This window comes from Ziziphus jujuba, chromosome 1 (genome assembly GCF_031755915.1).
Source record: "Ziziphus jujuba cultivar Dongzao chromosome 1, ASM3175591v1".
NCBI classification, from domain to species: domain Eukaryota; kingdom Viridiplantae; phylum Streptophyta; class Magnoliopsida; order Rosales; family Rhamnaceae; genus Ziziphus; species Ziziphus jujuba.
Window position 1 is genome coordinate 30,996,221 of NC_083379.1, and position 22,621 is coordinate 31,018,841.

The window sequence follows — 22,621 nt, forward strand, 5'->3', positions numbered from 1 at the left end:
AGGATTTTTATTTTTATTTTTTTTATTTGTACATAGATTCAAATTCAAATTCAAATTATTATGCTAAAAAACGTTGGAATATATGCAGATTTTTACAACCCAGTTTCTAGCAGACGTCAGAGCCGCGGACACGGGTCCCATAAAAAAGTGATGCAATAATGCAAGCAAGCAATTTGAACTTGAATTTTTAGGCTGGAACTCTCTATGAATGTCATCAATTTGTTAATTACACCCTTATCCAACATTAATTACTAAAACTACGTATCCATAGAAACAGAAAATGACTGCTGCACGTTCTGAATGTATCCCAGCTGTGGTTCTGAGCTCTTCTGTTGGCCATCGTGCCATGCCGGTTCTCGGCCTTGGAACGGCTTCCTTTAGCTCAGACTCAGATCTTTTGAAAACTGCAGTCTTGGAGGCCATTAAGCTTGGTTACCTCCACTTTGATACAGCTGCCATGTATGGGTCTGAACAGGCACTTGGGGAAGCCATAGCCGAAGCTCTCAAGCATGGCCTTGTGGGCTCTCGGAACGAGCTCTTTATCACCACCAAACTGTGGTACAATGATGCCCATCCCAGCCTTGTTATCCCAGCTCTGAAGAAATCCCTTCAGTGAGATATTAACATACATACACTTTTCAAATTAAGACACTATATTTCCTTTATTTATATTTTTCTTTCTTTCAAAGCTTTGTGGATTATCGAGCGCGAATGAGTTTCTGTTCGGATTACATATTATGTACCAGTACATATTATGTACCATTTCATACATATCATAAAAATTTTCGGATTACTGATGTACAGAGGACAGCAAATAATCGTGATACAAGTTTCTCGGTTCAAATTACATATTCGTACCTGAAAATGACAAATTTGGTAATATTGCTTTTTTTTTTTTTTTTTAATCGTGCTAATTTAAAAAAAAAAATGACAAAATGATTTTTCGAGGAGTTTTTTCCATTGCCATATTTTTAAGTTAAACCATATTTATTAGACAACTCAGTTTCTTGTTTCATATTCCTTTAGTCTTCAAATTCATTGCTTGCTAAGTTATGTTTGAAATATTTCTAAAAAATGGATAATAAGCTCCCACCCATCTCGGTAAGAGAAATGAAGACCATTAGTTAAATAGAGTATAAGAAGGAGAAGGGAGGATATTTTAATAAATTAATAATAAACGGATTGCATAGAGTTAAATTGGTAGTGCAATTAGAATTTCTCTTTTTTTTATCTTTTAATAATGTTATAAGCACCAAATTGTTCATCAAATATGGTGAATAACGTGTCATTGTTAAAAATAAATAATAAAAATAATAATAATAAAAACTAGAGTTATTGGTATTGTTAGCCCTTGAACTATGCTTGCATTTGCACTTTGGTGCTTCAATTTTGTTTTGGCATTTTGATCTTAAATTTTAGTTTTTGTTATATCCTGGTGCTTAAATCTATTTTTAGTAGTGTTGGGGTATGCAGTACACCTACTGCAGCATGAAAATAACAAAATTATAAAATTAGACGACTTCATAAGACTTTGCTTGTTGCAGCTATTGCACCTTTTTACTCATTCTGATTCTCAAACCCGTTGCAAATTTGAAAGCCTCTCATCATATCTTCACTTTTTGTAAAGAAGGAACGGTAAATGGATAATTTCAAGCTCCTCAAATACCCATTCTAAACTCTCACTGTAAATTCGAAGCTTGTCATTAAGTTACTTTCTTAGTGAGGAAATCATCTAAGGCTTCTATTTCAACGGTTAGCTTCATATGAGGCTTATATCTTAATGATCAGCTTCATTTTTTCTCTTCTATTCTTGATACCTAAAGCAAATTTATCTTGATATTGAAGGAATCATTTCTTCTTATAGATGATCTTGTGATTTTCTTTTTCTTTTTATTTTTTGTGATGTCCAGTGTGGGTAGGTGCGGGCGTTACCTGGTGTCCAATTTCATATTACATGGATGTAGATCAAAAGATGATTCAAATATACTAATGTTCATTTTCATAATGCCAAAGCTTTTTCAGAACGGTTGGCTTCAAAGTTCAAAAGAACTTACTCAGATGAGAGTAATCCATGACCTCTTGGGAAACTCTGATATTATTTGTAATAATCTGCCTCCATTGCCAAACCTAGTATTCTCAATATTGTTCCTAGTTTAGCCACCATACTTGGTATGAGATTTTTTGTTCTATCCCTTCCCATTCAAAAGTTAAATTTCAGAGACTTACTTCAAAGCTAACACCATTTGAGCACGCACTATATATAAACAATAATAATAATAAGTAAATAAAAGTATAAAATATAAATATATAAATATATATATATATATATATGTACATATGCAGAGAAAGGCTGTTATCTAAGATTTTTGGATTTGAATAAAATACAGGAATTTAATTTTAACCGCTCGATATCATCTACGATCAAGAATAGATGTGCGTTTAAAAATGTCACGTGACTTTTATTTCCTCTTTCACCATCCTTCACCACTTATTTTCCTCTTGCGTAAAAGTTAGTATGGGATTTTTTTATTCCTTCCCTTCCCATTCAAAAATGGAATTTTAGAGACTTACTACAAAGCTCTCTTTCCATAAAACATAGACACTAACACCATTGAACACACACATTATATATAAAACAATAATAATAATAAGTAAATAAAAGCATATAATATAAATATATGAGAAAGGCTCTTATTCATGATTCTTGGAAACTAATAAAATATAAGAATCTAATTTTAACCGTTATATATCCTCTACGATCAAGATTAGATTTGGGTTTTAAAATGTCACGTGACTTTTATTTCCCCTTCGTCACTATCCTTCTCCACCGTTTATCTTCTTCTGGCGTAAAAGGTGAAACAAACTTGATGGTTTCCGTAGCCTTTCCTCTATTAAAACTCCATAGCCATTGTCATGGATGGAATAATAAAAAAAAAAAATGATTGTCCATTCCTAAAGGAATGTGCATTGTCATGCATCCTTGGGTTCTTGTATTCCTAAGGGACTATGCATTGTTTTACATCCCATCTACTAGTTATTCCTCTATTTTGACATTGTTGAAGTATCTTCTTTATGAATCTCTATTTTGTTTCTCTAGAACCTACACCGATGCCCAGGCAAGGTGGATGCAATTCCCGAGAGGACTTGACCAAGAGTTTTGGTAGTAGGTTAACCTTTAAAAATCTTGTCTCACAATTAACCTAAACTTTGGGAAATACAAGTACCATTGGATAAACCATGGAATAGGTACAATGTTTGGGAGTTGTAATTTTGGTAGAGCTGATAGTCTACCAGTGGCCATAGCTTGGTTGACCAATATAGAAAAGATCCTGGATGAAGGAATGGAGTGCCCTGATTAGGATCAAGTTAGAATAGCAAGATTCATGCTAAAGGGAGATACCAGAAAGTGGTGGTGGGCAGAAGGGATGGGGAGACGTCATACTTAAGAGCAATTCAAGAATGCCTTTACCACAGAATATTGCCCCCTGCTTTCTGTGGGTTATGAATAAGAGAATTATAGAGGCTACACCGAAGGATCTTGATAGTTTCCCATTACAAAAGGAAGTTCCAAGAGCTATCCGAGTTCTATATGCACCTGAATTCAAATGATGTAAGTAAGAAGACAAGGTTTATTGATGGCCTAAATAAGAACATATCCCTGAATATCACTCAAGCACTGCACTCGGCTTACCAATCTACGTGAGATGCTTGCACTTGAATAGGATAGACAGATCTTGATGTGCAAGTATGTGGGAGCCAAGGGTCCTGAAAAGGAATCATAGTTTGGGATCAAGTATGCCAACTTGACATGGAAGGGCCATCATTTCTAACAGACCACACAAACTTCGATAAGTGGCTGTTCTTATTAGAGGTCCACCCTTATAGGCAATTCTAGATAAGTTTTTAAAATTTATGGCAAGTCATATGGTGGACCATGTGAGTGGGGTTGTTTATGCTTCCAATGCGGATAATTGAGCCATATGAAGAAAGACTGCCCCTACCTTCACAGTGATACTAGAATAATATGTTAGTACAGTAGTCCGTAGAATCGAGTAGAGGTGAAAGATAGAGGCTACAATAAATGGGTCAATGCCGGGTATTTTCTATGATGCAACAGGAAGTTTTAGCCACACCCTATACGATAACAGGTACTTTGAAAATTTTTGGTAGTAATGCATTTGTTCTTATCGACATGGAGGCTACACATTCCTTTATCTAGTGTGAGTTTGTTACCCAAGTTTGGGTAACTCCAATCCCTTTAGAGTGTCAGTTAGACATCATCACTCTTGCAAAAGAGTCCTTGTGACTTTGCCACATACTCAAGGGTTCCTTTTTTGCATTGAAGACCAAGTGATGGAAGTAGACTTAATTTTGTTAGATTATTTTGGGTTAGATCTGATCCTAGGCATGGATTGGCTTGCTGCATATTATGCCTCCATGGATTGCTATAAGAAAAGGAAGTGACATTTATGCGACTAGGCTTATTAGAGGTGGTGGTTTGTGAAGAGTATAGGAGACCCTTATGAAGGTTGATTTTTGCCCTTATTGCCACATGGTTGCTTAAGAAGGTTTGCAAAGGATATCTTGCTCATGTGATTGACACCTAAACATATGGTATAAGGTTGAAGGAAGTGCCTATTTCCATGTCACTGTACTGAACGGCACCTGCAAAATTAAATGAGTTAAATGCTCAGTTATAAAAGCTAGTAGATAAGGTTTCCTCATACTAGCATCTTGCCTTGAGGAGCACCAGTCCTATTTGTAAGGAAAAAAAAAATAAATAAAAAAGATGGTAGCCTATGATGGTGTATTGACTACAAGCAACTTAATAAAGTAATTATTTCAAACCGTTACCTGTTGTCAAAGATCAACGGCCTATTTGATCAACTCCAGGGTATCAAAGTATTCTCCAAGATTGATTTGGGGTCTGGATACCATCAGTTAAGGATTAGGGGATCAGACATCCCATGTATCATTCTTTTCAAATCCTCCACTATACACTTAGTTTGGTTATGTGGTATGTCAAACCTCGATGTGGAGAAGAAAAAGGCAGCACTTACATACCATTTAACATGAAATTTGGGAAAATTTTGGAATGAATTAAGGGAGAAGGTAAAATAATTTGGTTTTCTAAAACCCAGAATCTAATCTTTACCATTGATGAAATTCAATGGTCTAGATTAATTCATGGATTCTGGGGTAAAAGCCTCTCTGCCATAAAGAATGTATACAGATTTTGCCACTCCAGTTTCCTGATCAAGAAGACTGAACCGGAGCCACCTACACAGGTCCTAAGAAAAAGCAAAAGTCGGATGCAAAGTCAATGTCATAAGCAATGATAAAAAACAATAAAAGCACAACAAAGGAAAATCGCACTCTGTGTCCTATGCAATGATGAAAGCAAGCAATTTGAACTTCTCCATTTCAGTAGCCCTGTAGCTATATATATATTTTGGTACAATTTCACCAATTGGCTAGTCACAGCCTTATCCAACATTGATAATTATTAAGACTTCTCTATATTCAATGAAATATAAAATGGCTACTGTTGGGTCTGAGTTTATGCCAAAGGTGGTTCGGGACTCCTCTGTCGTTCACCTGAGCATGCCGGTGCTTGGCTTTGGCATGGTTTCCAATAGCTCAGACTCAACCATTTGAAAATTGTAGCCTTGGAAGTCATCAAGCTTCGTTACCACCACTTTGATACATCTTTTTTATATGGGTCTGAACAGGCACTCGGGGAAGCCATAGCTGAAGCTTTTTAATTAGGCCTTGTTGATTCACAGGATGAACTCTTCATCATTTCCAAGCTCTGGTGCAATGATGCTCATCCCAACCCTGTTATCCCTTTAGTAAGCAATAAGCATAATTACTTTTTGAATTAAAATGCTATTTTCTTTTCTTTTTTATTTCAATGCATTGTGGATTGTTGAGGGTGAGTTTCTATCTGGATTCCAGGAACCTTAAGCTGGCATACCTAGATCTCTATCTTGTTCACTGGCCCTTCAGTGCCAAACCATGAAAACTGCAATATCCCATAAAAAAAAAGGTGGATATTTTGCCAATATACCACAACTCTGTTTGGGTGGATATGGAGAAAGCCAGAGACTTGGCCTTACTAAGTTCGTTGGAGTTAGTGGTTTCACCACCAAGAAGCTTCAAAACTTGCTCTCATTCGCTAAAATCCCATTGTCTCCCACCGTCTCTGAATCAAGTGAGAGTTCATTTTTGTTTTCAGCTTGACATTATGGAAATTAATCATACATTTCTCAGTACTATAATTAATCAAATTACATTGTTTTTTAGGTGGAAATGAACCCAATTTAGCAACAGAGGAAGCTCATAGAGTTCTGCAAGGCCAACAATATCATAGTGATTGCCTACTCTCCTTTGGAAGCCAAGGCACACCATGGGGATCCAATCATGTTGTGGACAACCAAGTTCTCAACGACATTGTGTTGGATCATGGCAAATCCGTTGCTCAAGTTCTTGAACTTTTTCATTATTTTTGTACAACTTTCCTCATTTTGATTAATGTCTGAAACAACAATGTGTTTTAACAGAGGATGACATATACTACTTTTGGTTTGGCAGGTTTGTTCTTGATGGAGATATATGAGCAAGGAACAACTTTAGTGCCTAAAAGCTACAACAGGGAGAGGTTGAAAGAGAACTTGGACATCTTTGATTGGAAAATAACACAGGAGAATCTTTACAAGATCAGTCAACTCCCATAGAAGAAACTGAATCTTCATACTTCTGATGGAGCTGATCCAAAGTTGTCTTCAAGAATTATGGGACGGAGAGCTTTGACTAACTTAATCAAGGGCAAAAAATAAACTTTGATATTTATAATATTTATTATATATATCTATATGATGTTTATGATATGTGTATGTATATATATATATATTACATGTATATATATAATATTTATTTTGCACATCCATATGATATGATGCAAGTGTGGTTTCTTTTTCTTTTTGTTTCTGTTTTTCGGTATAGGTAAAAGCATTATCGTTAGGGGAAAATTATATCGTGCTTTATAAATATATCACCTACGGTTTGTATATGTCCCAAAACTATGAAGTTCATCACTCTGTTTTATCAAAGTTTTTTCTCTTACTTATTAGTGCATTCTTGATTCTTGTTTGGCACCAAACCGTTGTCCTGACATTGTATATTTTCTTGTTGACAACATCAAAATTCATTTTGAATTGAGTGGTCAGCTTTAACAGGCGTCGGTTTGTCAATTTTCTCAATCCAAATTGGAAACCAATACATAATGTACGATAGTTTCATACATATAAAAATTACAGATTATTGATGCACAGAGAGAGCAATCAGTGGTGATACAAGCTTTTCAACTCAAATTACATATTGAACCCTAATAAATGACATATTTGGAAATATTGTATGTTTCATATTTTTGGTTATTTTTTATTTCTAATTGTGCTACTGTTTTACCAGTTTGATTTTTTTTTTTAATTATTCCTTTTATAAAACAAAATGGTTTAAAAAAGTAATTATGCCAATAAGTAACAAAATGGTTTAAAACATGTTTGTTGGTAGACATTTATTGAATTGCATGATGGCCTTATATGTTTTTCTACGGTAAATTTAGAAAAAAAGTTTCTGACAGTAAAGGTTAGTATAATATCAAAAGGTAGACCTATAGGTGTCAATTGAGCAATTGCATTCTTTGGATTTATCGAGCTTCTAACCTAAGCAATGGTGATACTCAAACCTATGCATTCTTGGTCAAACTGTCAAAAATGCCTGGTGAAGGATTTATGATTAATTTTGTTCTCTACTAAACCAATTGTCCTAGAGCATTATTTTTAAACGGAAAAGGCAAATAATATTAGAAATGGTTTAAAAAATCAAATATATGTATAAAAATGATTTTATGGGAAATAATTCTTAACTAATACTTGCTAATATGGATATTAAAAATAAGATCTACATACTCTTACAGTAATTTAATTAGCTACTTATGCGAGGTTACTCTCCCATATATGGTTCTTATAGTCTTAAAATGTAATAAATAAATAAATAAGTGAAGAAATGATTAGCATGTAAAACCAACTAAGCTGGAAGGGTGGATAAAAAATAATTTACTAAAAATGAAAGTATTAAATGATTTTTTTCTTTATCGGCAAAAAAGATGTCTCCTCATAGCATAAACATCAGTCCTATGCCACATAACATGATGGTATAAGACCTTCAAAGATAATAAAGGGACTGGTTAATACTTGAACTACAACTCTCAAACCCACAAGTATGATAGTTGAGTGGTTCCATTCCACTAAACTACCATCTTTAGTGATATATATAAGTGACATAGATATGCATATAATCTTATCTTCTAGATAAAACTCAAAATTATCTTCAAGAAATCAATTATTTATATATAATATATAGGATTTGATGTTTTGAAACATATAGTTCCCATGTTATGTTGGTTAGATATATATATATATATATATAATTTTGTTATAGAGAGGATTGCTTTCACTTTGTAAGATAAGAATTTAAAATCGATATCATTTTGGGAGGGCCAAATTTGCCCCAAAGTGGCACTCCTTCACAGAACATACATATATAGTGGACCTATAGAGTTTAGCATAAAACTTACCCTCCTAAAATGATGTCGGCACTAGTTTCTCACCTTACAAAATAAATCTAGTATTCTCTATAGCAAAACCATATATACATATATATATATGGAAATTTTATGGTGAGGACGTTTTGCATGAGAACCGCAGTATTAGTAACGATTTTTCATAGTATTAACGACGGTTTTTTAGAAAATCGTCACCAATACTATGAAAAACCTTCACCAATACTGTGGTCCGCATGAGGACCGTCCGCACCATAGACGGTCTATATATATATATATATATATTTATATACACACATATCATTTAGAGTAACTGGTGCATTTCCATCTTGAATTGAACATGTTTTGGGATTTTCTCTTTTTTTTTTTTTTCTTTTTTGGCACTTTGGTTCCTAAAGTTGAATTTCACTTGAAAAGTGGTTTTTAAAGTGTCAAAATATTATCAGTTTAAAAACCATTAATGCAAGTGAAATTCAGTATAAAGATCATTTGTGCAAGTAAAATTTGAGTTTAGTGACCAAAATACCAATGATTTGAATCCGGGACTAAAGTGCCAAAACATGTTCAATTTAAGTAGTAAGCACACCAATTACGCTATCATTTATGCTGGCAATATTATTGACCTACCAAATTGTAAAGGTTATCACTTGCCAAATTAGTTTTTTTTTTTCTTTTTAAAAAAATTAAAATTTATATAACTAATTAAGTTGACACTTTTAACATTTTGACCTATAACGTGTTTATTTTAGCAAAAGTTCATAACTACATAAATATATATATATAAAATAAATAAGGCTCTTATCTAAGAATCCTGGATTATATTAACATCTGGAACTTTAAGTTTGAATATTAAATTTTAGCAAAAATCATGTGACTTTTTATTCTCTTTCTCTCACACTCGCTTCAAGCCTCTCCATCGTTTCTACCTGCTGAAATACGATATCATTGCCATTTTACTATCAATTATTTGAAATTCTTACCCATTTTTAAATAGGATAAAAATTAATCACCTTATCTAATAACTTATGTATTTTTAGATAATAATTATCGTACTTATCAAATTTGAAATTTTAATCTAGGTGAAATCTACCCTCACCTAAGTTGTAGTAATAATAATAGTAATAAAAAGATAATATTTAATAATTATTTTTAATTAAGATTTTAAATTTATACTTATGATTAATCAAGTATTATCGCATGCAATTAAAATAATAATATTTTAGCATGATTATAGTCAATACGATCATTATGACATGAGAATAAATTGTTTATACATATATATCTTATTAATTTTAGATAAAATTGCATCCTTTGATTTATTTAGAATTTTAGATATATATTTAATTAGTCAAATTTACAATACTTACTTACTAATAAGCACTGCATTTATTTTGTATAAAATAACATTTGATATTTATGGACTATTTTATTACAATTTTTATTTTAATTATTGTATTTTTTATTTTATTTTATTATATTAAATATATTATATGTAAAAATCTATGTTTATACATTTCGCAATCTTTTTTGTTAGGACACTCTCTGAGTTACCTGTTGGAATCCTAGGATTGTCTTGACTAGGAAAAACCCTATCGTAAATCGTACAAAAAATCCAACAGCAACTCATCTGTGAACTGAATCATCCAATATATTCCTTGCATAGAAAACTCATTCTAAAAATATACAATCGCGTTATTCCTCCAGCCTTACTATAAATTTTCTTAAATTCGCAGCATTTTAAAGACAATAGCATTGGAATATAGATATAAGAAATAATTAATAAACCATAAATACATTTATAGGTCTCGGGACCCTTTCTCGAGTTTCTTACTTGGACCCTAAATAGCCTTGACTTTTTCCAACTCTTTACTCAGTACAGGACATATGTACTTTTATAACTTATGGTCACCCACACCACCCATTGACTATAATCTCTTACTTTTACATCACTTCATGACTATACCCAACGCACAAATGCAGATAGAAAAATAATAATATTAATAATAATGAGAGAGAAAACAACATGGATCTCAGACCTAAATTATACAGTCTACTTTTCAACGTCTAGAAAATGTACCAATATCAATTGTACCGCTAATAATCGATAAATTGTAAAACAAATTTTAATAAAATAAATTACATTTAAGAAAATGCACATAACAGGACAATATTTTAAATTGAGCAATTGAGGTTTTAATAGTAACTCTGATAATATCACCACTATCCAAAACCAATGTGAATATACATATATATACATACATTTTCTACATATCTATATGTAACCTCTCGAAGAATTTGGATAACCTACTCAAGAATACAATACCCGCCCAAAGGTTAACATAGATGCCCTAAGGTTACGATACTTGCTTGAAAGCTAACACTCCTGCCTTAAGGCTACAATACCTACCTGGAGGCTAATACACCTACCCGAAGCCTACAATACCTGCCCAAGATTGCAATACCCTCCCGAAGGCTAACACACATGCCCAAAGGCTAGTGCATTTTTCCAAAGGCTACTCCTACCCTAAGGTTGTAATAGTTGCTCGGAGACTAATACAAGTGCCCAAAGGCTAATACACCTCCCCGAAGGCTATGATGCCACCAAATCTATTAAGTCATAAATTCAGACAAATATAACAGTTATATAGTTGACAACAACAACAACAATAATAATAATTATAGCAATAACAATAATATTAATCATAATAATAAATAGGTGAAATAAAACTAAAACTGATAAATACATTACATAACCTATATACTTATAGTGAAGTACACTCTACATACAATATAGTATACTAATACACTGTCCCATGATATCAATTATCAGTAGGTATACTCCTAGCTAGGGGTGATTGCTTATAATGACCATCCAACTCACTGATCTCATAGACAGTAGAAGTATGATACTAAGTTGTTCATGAGCCGAGTCGGATCATTGCCCCAATATAGTATGGTACACCATAACATAACATATATATATATATATATATATATCGAAAAGACATCTGATGCACCATACAATATACCAATGTTGTCAAGTGATGCTTGGTATCCCAAACACCACTTAAGAAATGGGAATGAAAGAAGAGAACTTCCACGTGGCCCTTTTAGTGTCACAATGTGCCGATGCTAAATAACATGTCATCCTACGGCCAAGGAAAGGTAGCTAATGTCATCACCATAAAAATACATATCTATCCTTACCTTAACAGCTATAAGAATGGCTAAACCTGCTGTCTTTTGGCTATAGAGAGGGTAGCTGATATTATTACCACAAAATACATGCCTATCATTTCTCACCACTGCTCACAAAGGATAACTAAGTATAACTTGTGTGCTAATCTATAGGTATAACAGTAAAAAAGATCAATACTATATGGTGCATCTACAAATGAACTAGTCACATAGAATTATATAATTATGAAAATATCAACTCCACATAATTACATTATAAAAACGCAATTAATGTTTTAAACAAACAAAATAAATAAATAAATAAATTGTTAAAATAAATATTTATGAAACCTATAATATAATTTTAGGGAAATATGCTATGGAGACATCATTTTAATATCAGGTACTTTTACAACTATTAATTTTCTTAGATCAGCAAAGATAAGTAAATAAACAAATAAATAATTACATACATCAATACTCAATAATAATTAGCCTTACGAAAGTCATATCCACATATTCATTTATACTCACATGTATAAATATATATATATATATATATATACGAACATATTTTAATAACATACTCACTTTGTCAGAGCTGAAATTTATGATAACCCATTTCATAAATAAGCCCATAAATCCACTAATAAAATTTATTTTTTAAATCAACATAATCATCAAAATCCATTTTGAAATTTTATAAAATATTCAATTTAACAATAATTTGTTAAATAACTCCGTTAAATCCAACTTTTAATAATAACTAATAAATTAATATATATATATATATATATATACATGTTTAATTACACACACACACATAGGTGAATATGAACAAATAATCTTGCAAATCATAAATATAGTTATACATACATATGGCTAAACATAACTTAACACTGTATATTTATATATATATATATATATATATACAAAATTATATCCAAAATGGATAATAAAAATTCTATAACATCCATACTAAGTGGTACATTTAAAACCCAGATCACCAAGAACAAATAAATAAATAATTAAATAAAAACGTAAATAAATGAATAGATAAATAAATAAATGAGTAGCAATTTAGCTAAGTACATAATAAACAATTAAATAGATGAAAATCTAACCAAGTAAACAAATAAATAACTGAATAAATAAATAAATAAACAAAATAATACTATTTCTTTCATTTTACTTATAACTCAAGATTAGGTCTTGTTAAACTGGAAACATATTTAGCAAATCTTACACTAAAACTAGTTCATACTATCCCAATACAACTTTACAAAGACATCCTATGGTCAGTCACAAATTATGAACCATTTTTATTATATATATATATATATCAAAATCTTTTAACAAGTATATATATATATATATATATTCACGGATACATACATCTACACACATGCCCAAAAGTATACACACAAATATCTATATATATATATATATATACAAACATATTTTACAACATACAAGTTTAATACTAAAAGCCATATTCACATTCGAATTAGTAACAATGTCAACCATAAATTCACTGCCAATTTCTAAAACCCACCTTTTAGTAGTAACTAAGTTTGATAAAATCCACCTCATCAGCTTCGCCACATCAGCATGCCACATCTACACCTACCACCACATCACCAATCTTGCCATGTCATCCTCTTCTCCAACATTGCAAGAGTCACCATCAAAGTCGGTACTATACCCATAATGTATACTATGTTGGAGTTTGGTGTGGTTTTGCGTTCACTCGGCCAAGAGTGCTGTACACAATGTGTTAGTCTTGTGCATAACTTTTAATCCATTTTTTAGTTTGATGTTTAGGTGATTTTTATGTTTGTTTTTTATATGGTAATATTTAGGATTGTTAGGGTTTTTGTTTTGAAGGAAGAAGAAGAAGATGAAGAAGAAGTGAAGATGTTAGAGTAGGCTACACAAAACTAGACAGTACACTTATTCATTTTTTTTTTCATTCATTTGTTGCATATATAGATACAAAAGTTGTCTCATACATGTGAGGTGTGTGTGAAACCAAATGGAAGCCTATAAAATTCAAAATTTCCATATTTCCCACTCAAAATTATGATACATAATTGTTCAACCACCAAGTCACATGTGAGTGCATAATTATGACAAGGGTTGGTGAGATTTTGAATTTCAAAAAACTGTCTCCACCTAATCCTGTACTACTATTTTGACCAGATGGAAGGCTGGGATGTCTTCATCCAAATTGCTTGAATTTTGGCAGGTGGCATATTAAAATATTAAGGATGAAATCTGAAGAAGAACAACTTCAAAAGAATTCGGTAAGGCCTCCAATTCATCTCAAACTCATGGGCCATAACTGCTGGAAATTTCAACAGTTATGCCAACTTGTAACCTGCATATCTTGGGCTTCCAAACCCTTTTTGAATCATTCTTTATTCTATATTTCTTTTACATATATATTATAACATATCCAAAAATCCTAATCTTGTTCTAAAAGCTCAGAGAACTCCAGTCCCAACAATGGACTTAGTGTTTCCAGCACATAATCATTTTACAAAATAAAATTAATACCCAAGAAAAAGACAATTCCTAAGCTAAATACAATAAAACTTAGGCATTCAAAAGACATTAAAAGGAACATAAAACATAGACATAAATATTGCATTAGGTCATTCCACAAAATATTTCTTTTAAAGAAAGAAAGAGGGTGCAAACCTTGGTGGATTTTGGTTTGCACAAGGTGGCAAGATCACCACTTTTTCAACACTCCTCCTTAGTAATCTTGCTAGAGACATTAAGGACAGTCCTTAATGCCTCAAATCTGGTCTTTCCAAGTGTCTTTATGAACACATCAGTAAGGTTCTCCTCCGAATTCACATACTCCAAAAAGACTTTTCCAAGATCTTCGAACTCCCTCAAGGAATGATCTTTCACCGGAATATTTTTTGTTCTTTCAGTGTAGTCTTTCCTTCAAGTAAGGGAAGACGTTAATAGACAACTTAGCTGAAAGTCCAAAAGCCAGGAAGGTAGAAGGTGGCTAAAGCCCCTAATGAGACAAACAAGCCGACCCCACCTTGAATAAATAAAAATATGATCAATTAGATACTGTTGAGCGTTGGAGGTTATTAAAACAGAAAAAAAAAATTAATAATAATAATATTGATAGCCTTGGTCTAGTAAATCTACAGATAATACACTTTTAAATTTTAGGCTTAGTCAAATTAGTAAAAAAAATCTCTTTTCCCCTTTAATTTAGAGAAAAATTGTAATTTTTGAAAAAGAAAAATTAAACATTTTTTTTTCGTGAAAAAGAATTTAGATACTAATAATTAGTATAATGGTTATTTAACATATATATATATATATATATATATAATTTTGTAAAATATTAAAATATAATATCCGAAAGACATATGCATCATCATAACGGGTGGAACACTTCATCTTGCCGCCTTGTAAAACACCGTTTTGTACCCTTGGTTGGTTAGGCGGTATGTCAAACCTGATTGTGGAGAAGAAAATGGCGGCACTTAGGTACCATTTGATCTGAAATTTGGGAGAAATTTTTGGAATGAAGCGACGGAGAAGGTAAAGTAAATTTGGTTTTGTAAAACCCATAATCTAGTCTTGACCACTGATGAAATTCAACGCGTCCAGATTAATTCGTGGATTATGGGGCAAAAGCCTCTATGCCATAAAGAATGCATGCAGATTTTTCAAACCCAGTTTCCTGTTCAAGAAGGCAGAAACCAGAGCCGCCTATACAGGTCGTAAGAAACAGCAAAATTCAGGTGCAAAATCAATGTCATAAGCAATGATACAAATCAATAAACACACAACAATGAAAAATCCCAATCTGTGTCCTATGCAATGATGCAAGCAAGCAATTGGAACTTCGCCCTTTCAGCAGCCCTGTAACTATATATACTTCGGTACAATATCACCAATTTGCTAGCCACACCCTTATCCAACATTGATGATTACTAAAAAACTGCTCCATATTCACTGAAACAGAAAATGGTTATTTTAGGGTCTGAGTTTATCCCAAAGGTGGTTCTGAGCTCCTCTGTCGGCCACCTGAGATGCCGGTGCTCGGCTTTGGCACGGCTTCCGATAGCTCAGACTCAACCCATTTGAAAACTGCAGCCTTGGATGCCATCAAGCTTGGTTACCGCCACTTCGATACAGCTTCGTTATATGGGTCTGAACAGGCACTTGGGGAAGCCATAGCTGAAGCTCTTAAACTAGGCCTCGTTGGTTGCAGGGATGAACTCTTTATCACTTCCAAGCTCTGGTGCAATGATTCTCATCCCAACCTTGTTATCCCTGCTCTACAGAAATCCCTTCAGTGAGATGTAAACATATATTTGCTTTTCAGAGATGCAATTTGTTTTTTTTTTTTTTTTCTTTTCTTTTGTTCTTTCGAAGAAATATTGAGGGTGAGTTTCTGTTTGGATTGCAGGAATCTTCAGCTGGAGTACCTAGACCTTTATCTTGTTCACTGGCCCATCAGTGCCAAACCAGGAAAAGGAAAATCCCCGATAAAAGAGGAGGAGATTATGCCAATGGACTACAAGTCTGTTTGGGCAGCCAAGAAGGAAAGCCAGAGACTTGGCCTTACTAAGTCCATTGGAGTCAGCAATTTTTCTACCAAGAAGCTTCAAAACTTGCTCTCATTTGCCACAATCCCACCTGCCCTGAATCAAGTGAGTTTATTTTTCTTTGTTTCTTTATATTATAAAAATTAATTATACATTTTTCAAGCACTAAAATTAATTAAATTACATTGTTTTTAGGTGGAAATGAACCCAATGTGGTAACAGAAGAAGCTCACAGAGTTCTGCAAGGCCAACAACATCATAGTGACTGCCTACTCTCCTTTGGGAGCCAATGGCACAACATGGGGATCCAACCACGTTATAAATAATCAAGTTCTCAAATACATTGCGGTGGCTCGAGGGAAAACCATTGCTCAGGTACTTAACAATTTCATTATTTTCATTTTTCTTTCCTTGTCTTCCAAGTTTTTCCAATGTAATTTACTAATTAGAATTTCTAAATTGAGTTTAACAGAGGATGATATGTACTACTTTTGGTTTGGCAGGTTAGTCTTAGATGGATATATGAGCAAGGAGGAACTTCAGTGCCAAAGAGCTACAACAAGGAGTTGTTGAAAGAGAACTTGGATATATTTGATTGGAAGCTAACACAGGAAGATATTCACAAGATCAGTCAATTCCCACAGAAGAAAATTATTCTTCATGCTGCTGCTGTTGGAAATGAAACTGACCCGAAGCTTCTTAAAGAATTATGGGACGGAGAGTTTTAACTAGCTCAATCAATGGCAAAAATAAACTGTGATAGATATAACAATTGCAAGATCTTACTTATGGTTGCTTTTAGCATTCTGGGCATGGCTTTTTGATGTATCTGTTTGTTTTTCTTTGTTTCTGTTTTGGGCATGGATAAAAAGCATTGTTGTTAGAGGAAAATTGTATCTTGCTTTATAAACCGTTACACATACGGTTGTTTGTATGTGTCCCAAACTATGAAATTCATGACCGTGTTCCATCGAAAGTTTCCCTTTATTTATTAGTGCATTCTTGATTCTTGATCGGAACCAAACTGGTTCATAATTTTCTTCTTTACTATATCACATTAAAATTCATTTTGAATTGTGTGGTCAACCTTTGTCAGGGGTCAGTTTCTCAATTTTTCAATCCAAATTAATTAGAAACCAATACGTATTATAATACTATAGTTTCATACATGTTATGGACTAGACAAGAGATGAACTCTTGAATAGTACAAGTCTTTTTTTTTTTTTTTTAATTTGTTTGTTTATTTTGGTTGCATAAACAAAAGTCTACCAGCTACGATATATTACATGGTATTACATATTAGGATCCTATATTCATGCAATATGTAAAAAATAAAATAAAAAATTACAAAATAGCAGCAGCTCTATAAAACAGGAAAACAAATTACAGAATTTTGAATCTAAAAAAAATAATAATAATAAAAAAAGGAAAAAATTTGGACAAGTACATAGTAGTGAAGGAATATGGTAAAGAGAATTTCTAGTTGCACTACCATTTGAACTTTATACAGTTTCATTATTGATTTACATTTCTATCCCTATTTAAAATTATTATTAAGGATATTTTTAACTAAATTTATTTAAATAATTTCTTTATATAGTCCCATTCTTCTTATCAAATAATACGTTACATATATCCATCTAACTTATACTCCATTAAAAATTAGGATTGCAAATATAATAATTATTCACAGATTATGGATGCCCAAAAATATGAAACAGTAATATATATTTGGCTTTTTCTTCTTTTTTTTTTCATTTTATAATGATTGCTTTAGTTTGGATTATTTTTTCTATCATGTACCAATGACAAGGTTGGCTTATATTTGATTCTGGTATGTCAAAATTTATCTTTTATTTGGAAGTTTAAAACTAAACATTTTTAATTGTTCAGAAGGGTCCATCCAAACATTATCAAGATGTTCAGCTTTTATCTGTCGAGCATTATATATATATATATATATATATATACAGATATTAAATACCTTACGCTATGAAACATGCCAATTTTTTTTTTAATCATTGATGGTTTATATCTAATTGAATGTAAAAAAAATGCAGGATGAAAAAGATATAGATAATGAAAGTGTCGGATTATATTAATATTTATGTTGACAATATTTTTGTTACCTTTGTTGTTGTTATAGTTTTTCATGGCACCCGGATATCCAATGCTGCCAGTTGTTGATAAATCGTTTAAATATCGTCAAATATGTACCCAAGGATGGGAAACACCATATACTCTCCAAATAAGAGCTTTAAAGGACTTAATTTCAGATGATATAGCCACTCATGAGACAATAGTTTAGACAGTCTATAATTTTGAACAAATTATTTTGCGATTATGACACTAAATGCAATCTCAAAAAGATATTTTTGTACTTTTAGTTTTGTATTTTTATCTCTAAATAAAATTAGTACATTTAATATATCTAAAATTTCTTTCGAACATTTACAATCAAATAATTTTAATATGTTCAAAATTATACAAACAAATTTTTTAATGGTGTACAAAAGTTTACGATTGAATATAAAAAAATATACCAATGTGGAATTACATGTTCAGAAGTATATAGATAAACAAAAAGATAATATTCAGAAGTTCACAACCAAACATTTGAAATGCGTACAAAAATTTATAATCTAACGCTCTAAAATAATAAGTTATAATTTTGAAGATGTTCAAAAATATACAAACAAATATTTTAATCCTGTACAAAAGTTTACGATCGAACATCTAAAAATGTACCCATGTGGAATTGCACATTCAGAAGTATACAAATAAACAAAATGATACGTTCAGACATTCACAATCGAAAATCTGCAAATTTATTACTGAACGCTCCAAAATAATAAGTTATAATTTGAAGATGTTCGAAAATGAAAATCAACCCTAATTCAAACTTAAAAGAAGAAAAAAAAATATTTTAATGAAATTAATTTTAAAGGGATTGTATATAGTTAGTTTAAAATTGTGAAAATAATTTTTATTTGTAAAAGATATATAATTTTGGAATTGTATAAATTAAGGATAATTTAGAAATAAATAATATTGTATTAAGTAATTTTATATTTTTTATACAATTAAGTAGTAGTGTATAAAGAATGAAACTGTAAAGAATCACTTTAAAATTGTAAAAAGAACCACTCTATGGTAAATTGAAAAATGTACAATGTTGGGGATGGCTTTAAATCAATAATAAGTAGTAAATGGGGTTTGGGTTTTTAATTATAAAACAAACTTTAAAATGAATGATAGATGTTTCGTATTTTTTTCTCTGTTTTTTTTTCCGATCGATCTAGTTATTTATATTGAGTTTATTTGGCACTTGTTTTCTATGTTTCGAAGATGCTAATTAGATGGAACCGAATCCGTTCTACAAAGGCATGTCTAGAAAACAATATATATATATATATATATAGGCCCTTAAAAGTAACCAAATCCAACTCATTTATTTCTCCAGCAAAATTTCAAAAACTCACAAGCGTCCCTAGAAAAAGACGATGCTCCAGGTCATCATAGGGATCATATCTCTCTTGATTCTATTCTTAATATTCTATCCATATATGTATTATTCCATCTTTAATATTCTGTCTATATATATATATATATATTTGTTATATCTCTAGCGAATATGTGATTGTATCTATATTTGGCATGTATTACTGGCAGCTATGATGCCATATAGAAGCTCTGTAATTGTAGTTAAATCATGACTCTGATTCAATGGAATATACGGCATTCTATTCAATATTTCACTCTACCTCTTCAGCTCACTCATAACTAGTTTGGCAGGTCACAAATTTCTTTCTGTGGGCTTCAACGAGTAACCAACTAGACACTATCAACTTGTAACCAACTAGGCACTAACTTTGTCACTAGATTACTCCCTCTTTTTGTAAATATATATGATTTCGAAACCATGCACAGGTTTCAAAAATATTCCTCTCAACTTCAAGGCAAAACACACAGATAGAAATGGCCATTAAAGCTGTGAAGATGATGCTTCGATGTGTTTTATCCATGCATGATACGGTGATTGAGAGACGGCCATACTACCGAAACTGTGGCTGTGCCCTCTACAGTTTGAAGGGTGTTTGCTCCAATTCTTGTCCTACGAAGAGGAAGCTTTCCTTCCCTAAGAAACAGTCTCTAATCAACTGTTCCTTGTCCATATCGGCTTCTTTTTCTTCTTCTTTCTTCTCATCTGCATTCTCTGCCTCGTGATAATTCAAAAAAGAAATAGAGAACATGTTAATTGGAACTTGTCAAATCGATGAAATGGAAATATATATATATACGGACAATTTTCAGAAAGGCTTGCATATTGGTTACCTACCACAGTGATTATGAAGAAACAAGAGAGTAGAAGAGAGAAAAAGTAACGCAGATCGACCTCATCCATTATACTGTGTTGCTTGCTTACAATATATGAACAATAACCAATATTAATTATAGATGTGTAAATATGTAATCAAGGAAATAGAGAATATTTAATAAAGAAAATAATCAATTACATTTAATATGAGAAATTAATGGAGTTGATTCATCATAGTGGATTGTGTTGATCCTTGAATCTTGGCTCCAATATGGCAAATCTTCAATTCGTTGAGTTAGAAGAAAAAAAGATGAGAGATTGAAAGTGAAGCTATTTTTGTACTATTAGTTTTTACATCTTCTAGTCTTCTAGCTACACACCATTTATCATGCCTCGTAAATTTTGACGATTAATTGATACATTGGTTGTAGAGGATTTCTAGACTATCTTATACTTTTACAAGCTAACTTTCAGTTGCTTAAATGACAAACCAGCAACACATTAAAGTAAAACAGCAGCAATTCCATAAGATATAAGCTAGAAAATAGATACAAGCATACCAAAACTTTACGCGAAAATAGATGAGAAAGATAGATAAAGAACAAAAGTATTTAACATGGTTCGGTTACAAACAACCTACATCCACGGGCCAGCAAAGGAGAGCTCAGATTTCATTGATCGAGAAGCATTCCACACACTTTCTCTGTTTTTACAGCAAGTACAGCTCAGTCTCTCTTTTCTTCTCCCTAAAAATGCTATATGTTTTGTTTATCATTAAGAATACTCCCACACACCTCACACACATGGCTCTTTGGGATATAAAGAAAAGATAATTTAACTCTTCACATGCTATAAAGCATCTCACGTGCAAGCTGGTTATAAGATCAACAACAAATCAGCAACATGTCATTTAAAGCAATGCTTACTCATCTCTTCATTAATTAATTTAATGCCACATTAGCTCACAATCACCACCTTGGCATTAAATTCATTGGCAACTTCTTTACTCTCTCTTGCTTCTCAATTCATCTCATCAATTGTTCAGCACTTTAGTTAGGCTAATACAGAGCCTACGCTTGTCACCTTGGATAAACCTAGTCAAACATGTCTGCTTGATTTTAGTTCCTGCTATCTTCTTCAATACCACTTCAACCTTCTCTATCATGTCCTAGATGAAGTGAAACTTCATATCAATGTGCTGGGTATTATCAGAAAAAGTTTGATTGTTTGGCAAGAAGGTATCACTTTGATTCCAACAATCGACTGTGACATGACTTTGGCCAATTCCAAGCTCATTTACAATCCCCTTTAACCATAAAGCTACTTTGATTGCTTCAGTTGCAGCTATATACTCGGCCTCTGTGCTCGAAAATGACACTCCAAATTGTAACTTCAGTTTCTAACTAATTATATTTCCCTAAGCTGTGAATATATAATCAGTTAGTGACTTCCTCTTATATCTATTTCCACCAAAGTCAGCATCCTCAAATCCCTCTAAACATTCATAATTGCTTTTACTTCTCTTAAACATAAGTCCCACATCTTTAGTATCATTTAGGTATTTAAAGATCCACATCAATGCTTCCAAGTGAGCAAGACTAGGATTACTCATATAAAGGCTCACTACACTAACTGCATGAGATATGTCTGACCATGTACAAACCATTAGATACATCAAGCACCCGATAGCTTTAGCATATGGAACCTTTGCCATCCTTTCTATATCTTGTTGATTATTTGGACATTGTTTTGTACACAATTTGAGATGAGCATCCCATGGAGTGAAAAAGATCTTGAAGGGATATTCTGAATTTTTTAAGTTCAATATATTTCTTTTGACGAACAAATCTTTTATGTCTCTTCCTATCAAGGATTATATTCATCACCAAAATCTTCTTTGCCTCACCAAGATCC

At 32.2% G+C, this 22,621-nt stretch overlaps 1 pseudogene; it reads left to right on the forward strand.

Moving 5' to 3' along the window:
* The first annotated feature begins 234 nt into the window (after positions 1 to 234).
* Positions 235 to 17,117, forward strand: LOC107427685 (non-functional NADPH-dependent codeinone reductase 2-like; annotated as a pseudogene).
* The last annotated feature ends 5,504 nt before the right edge of the window (positions 17,118 to 22,621 follow it).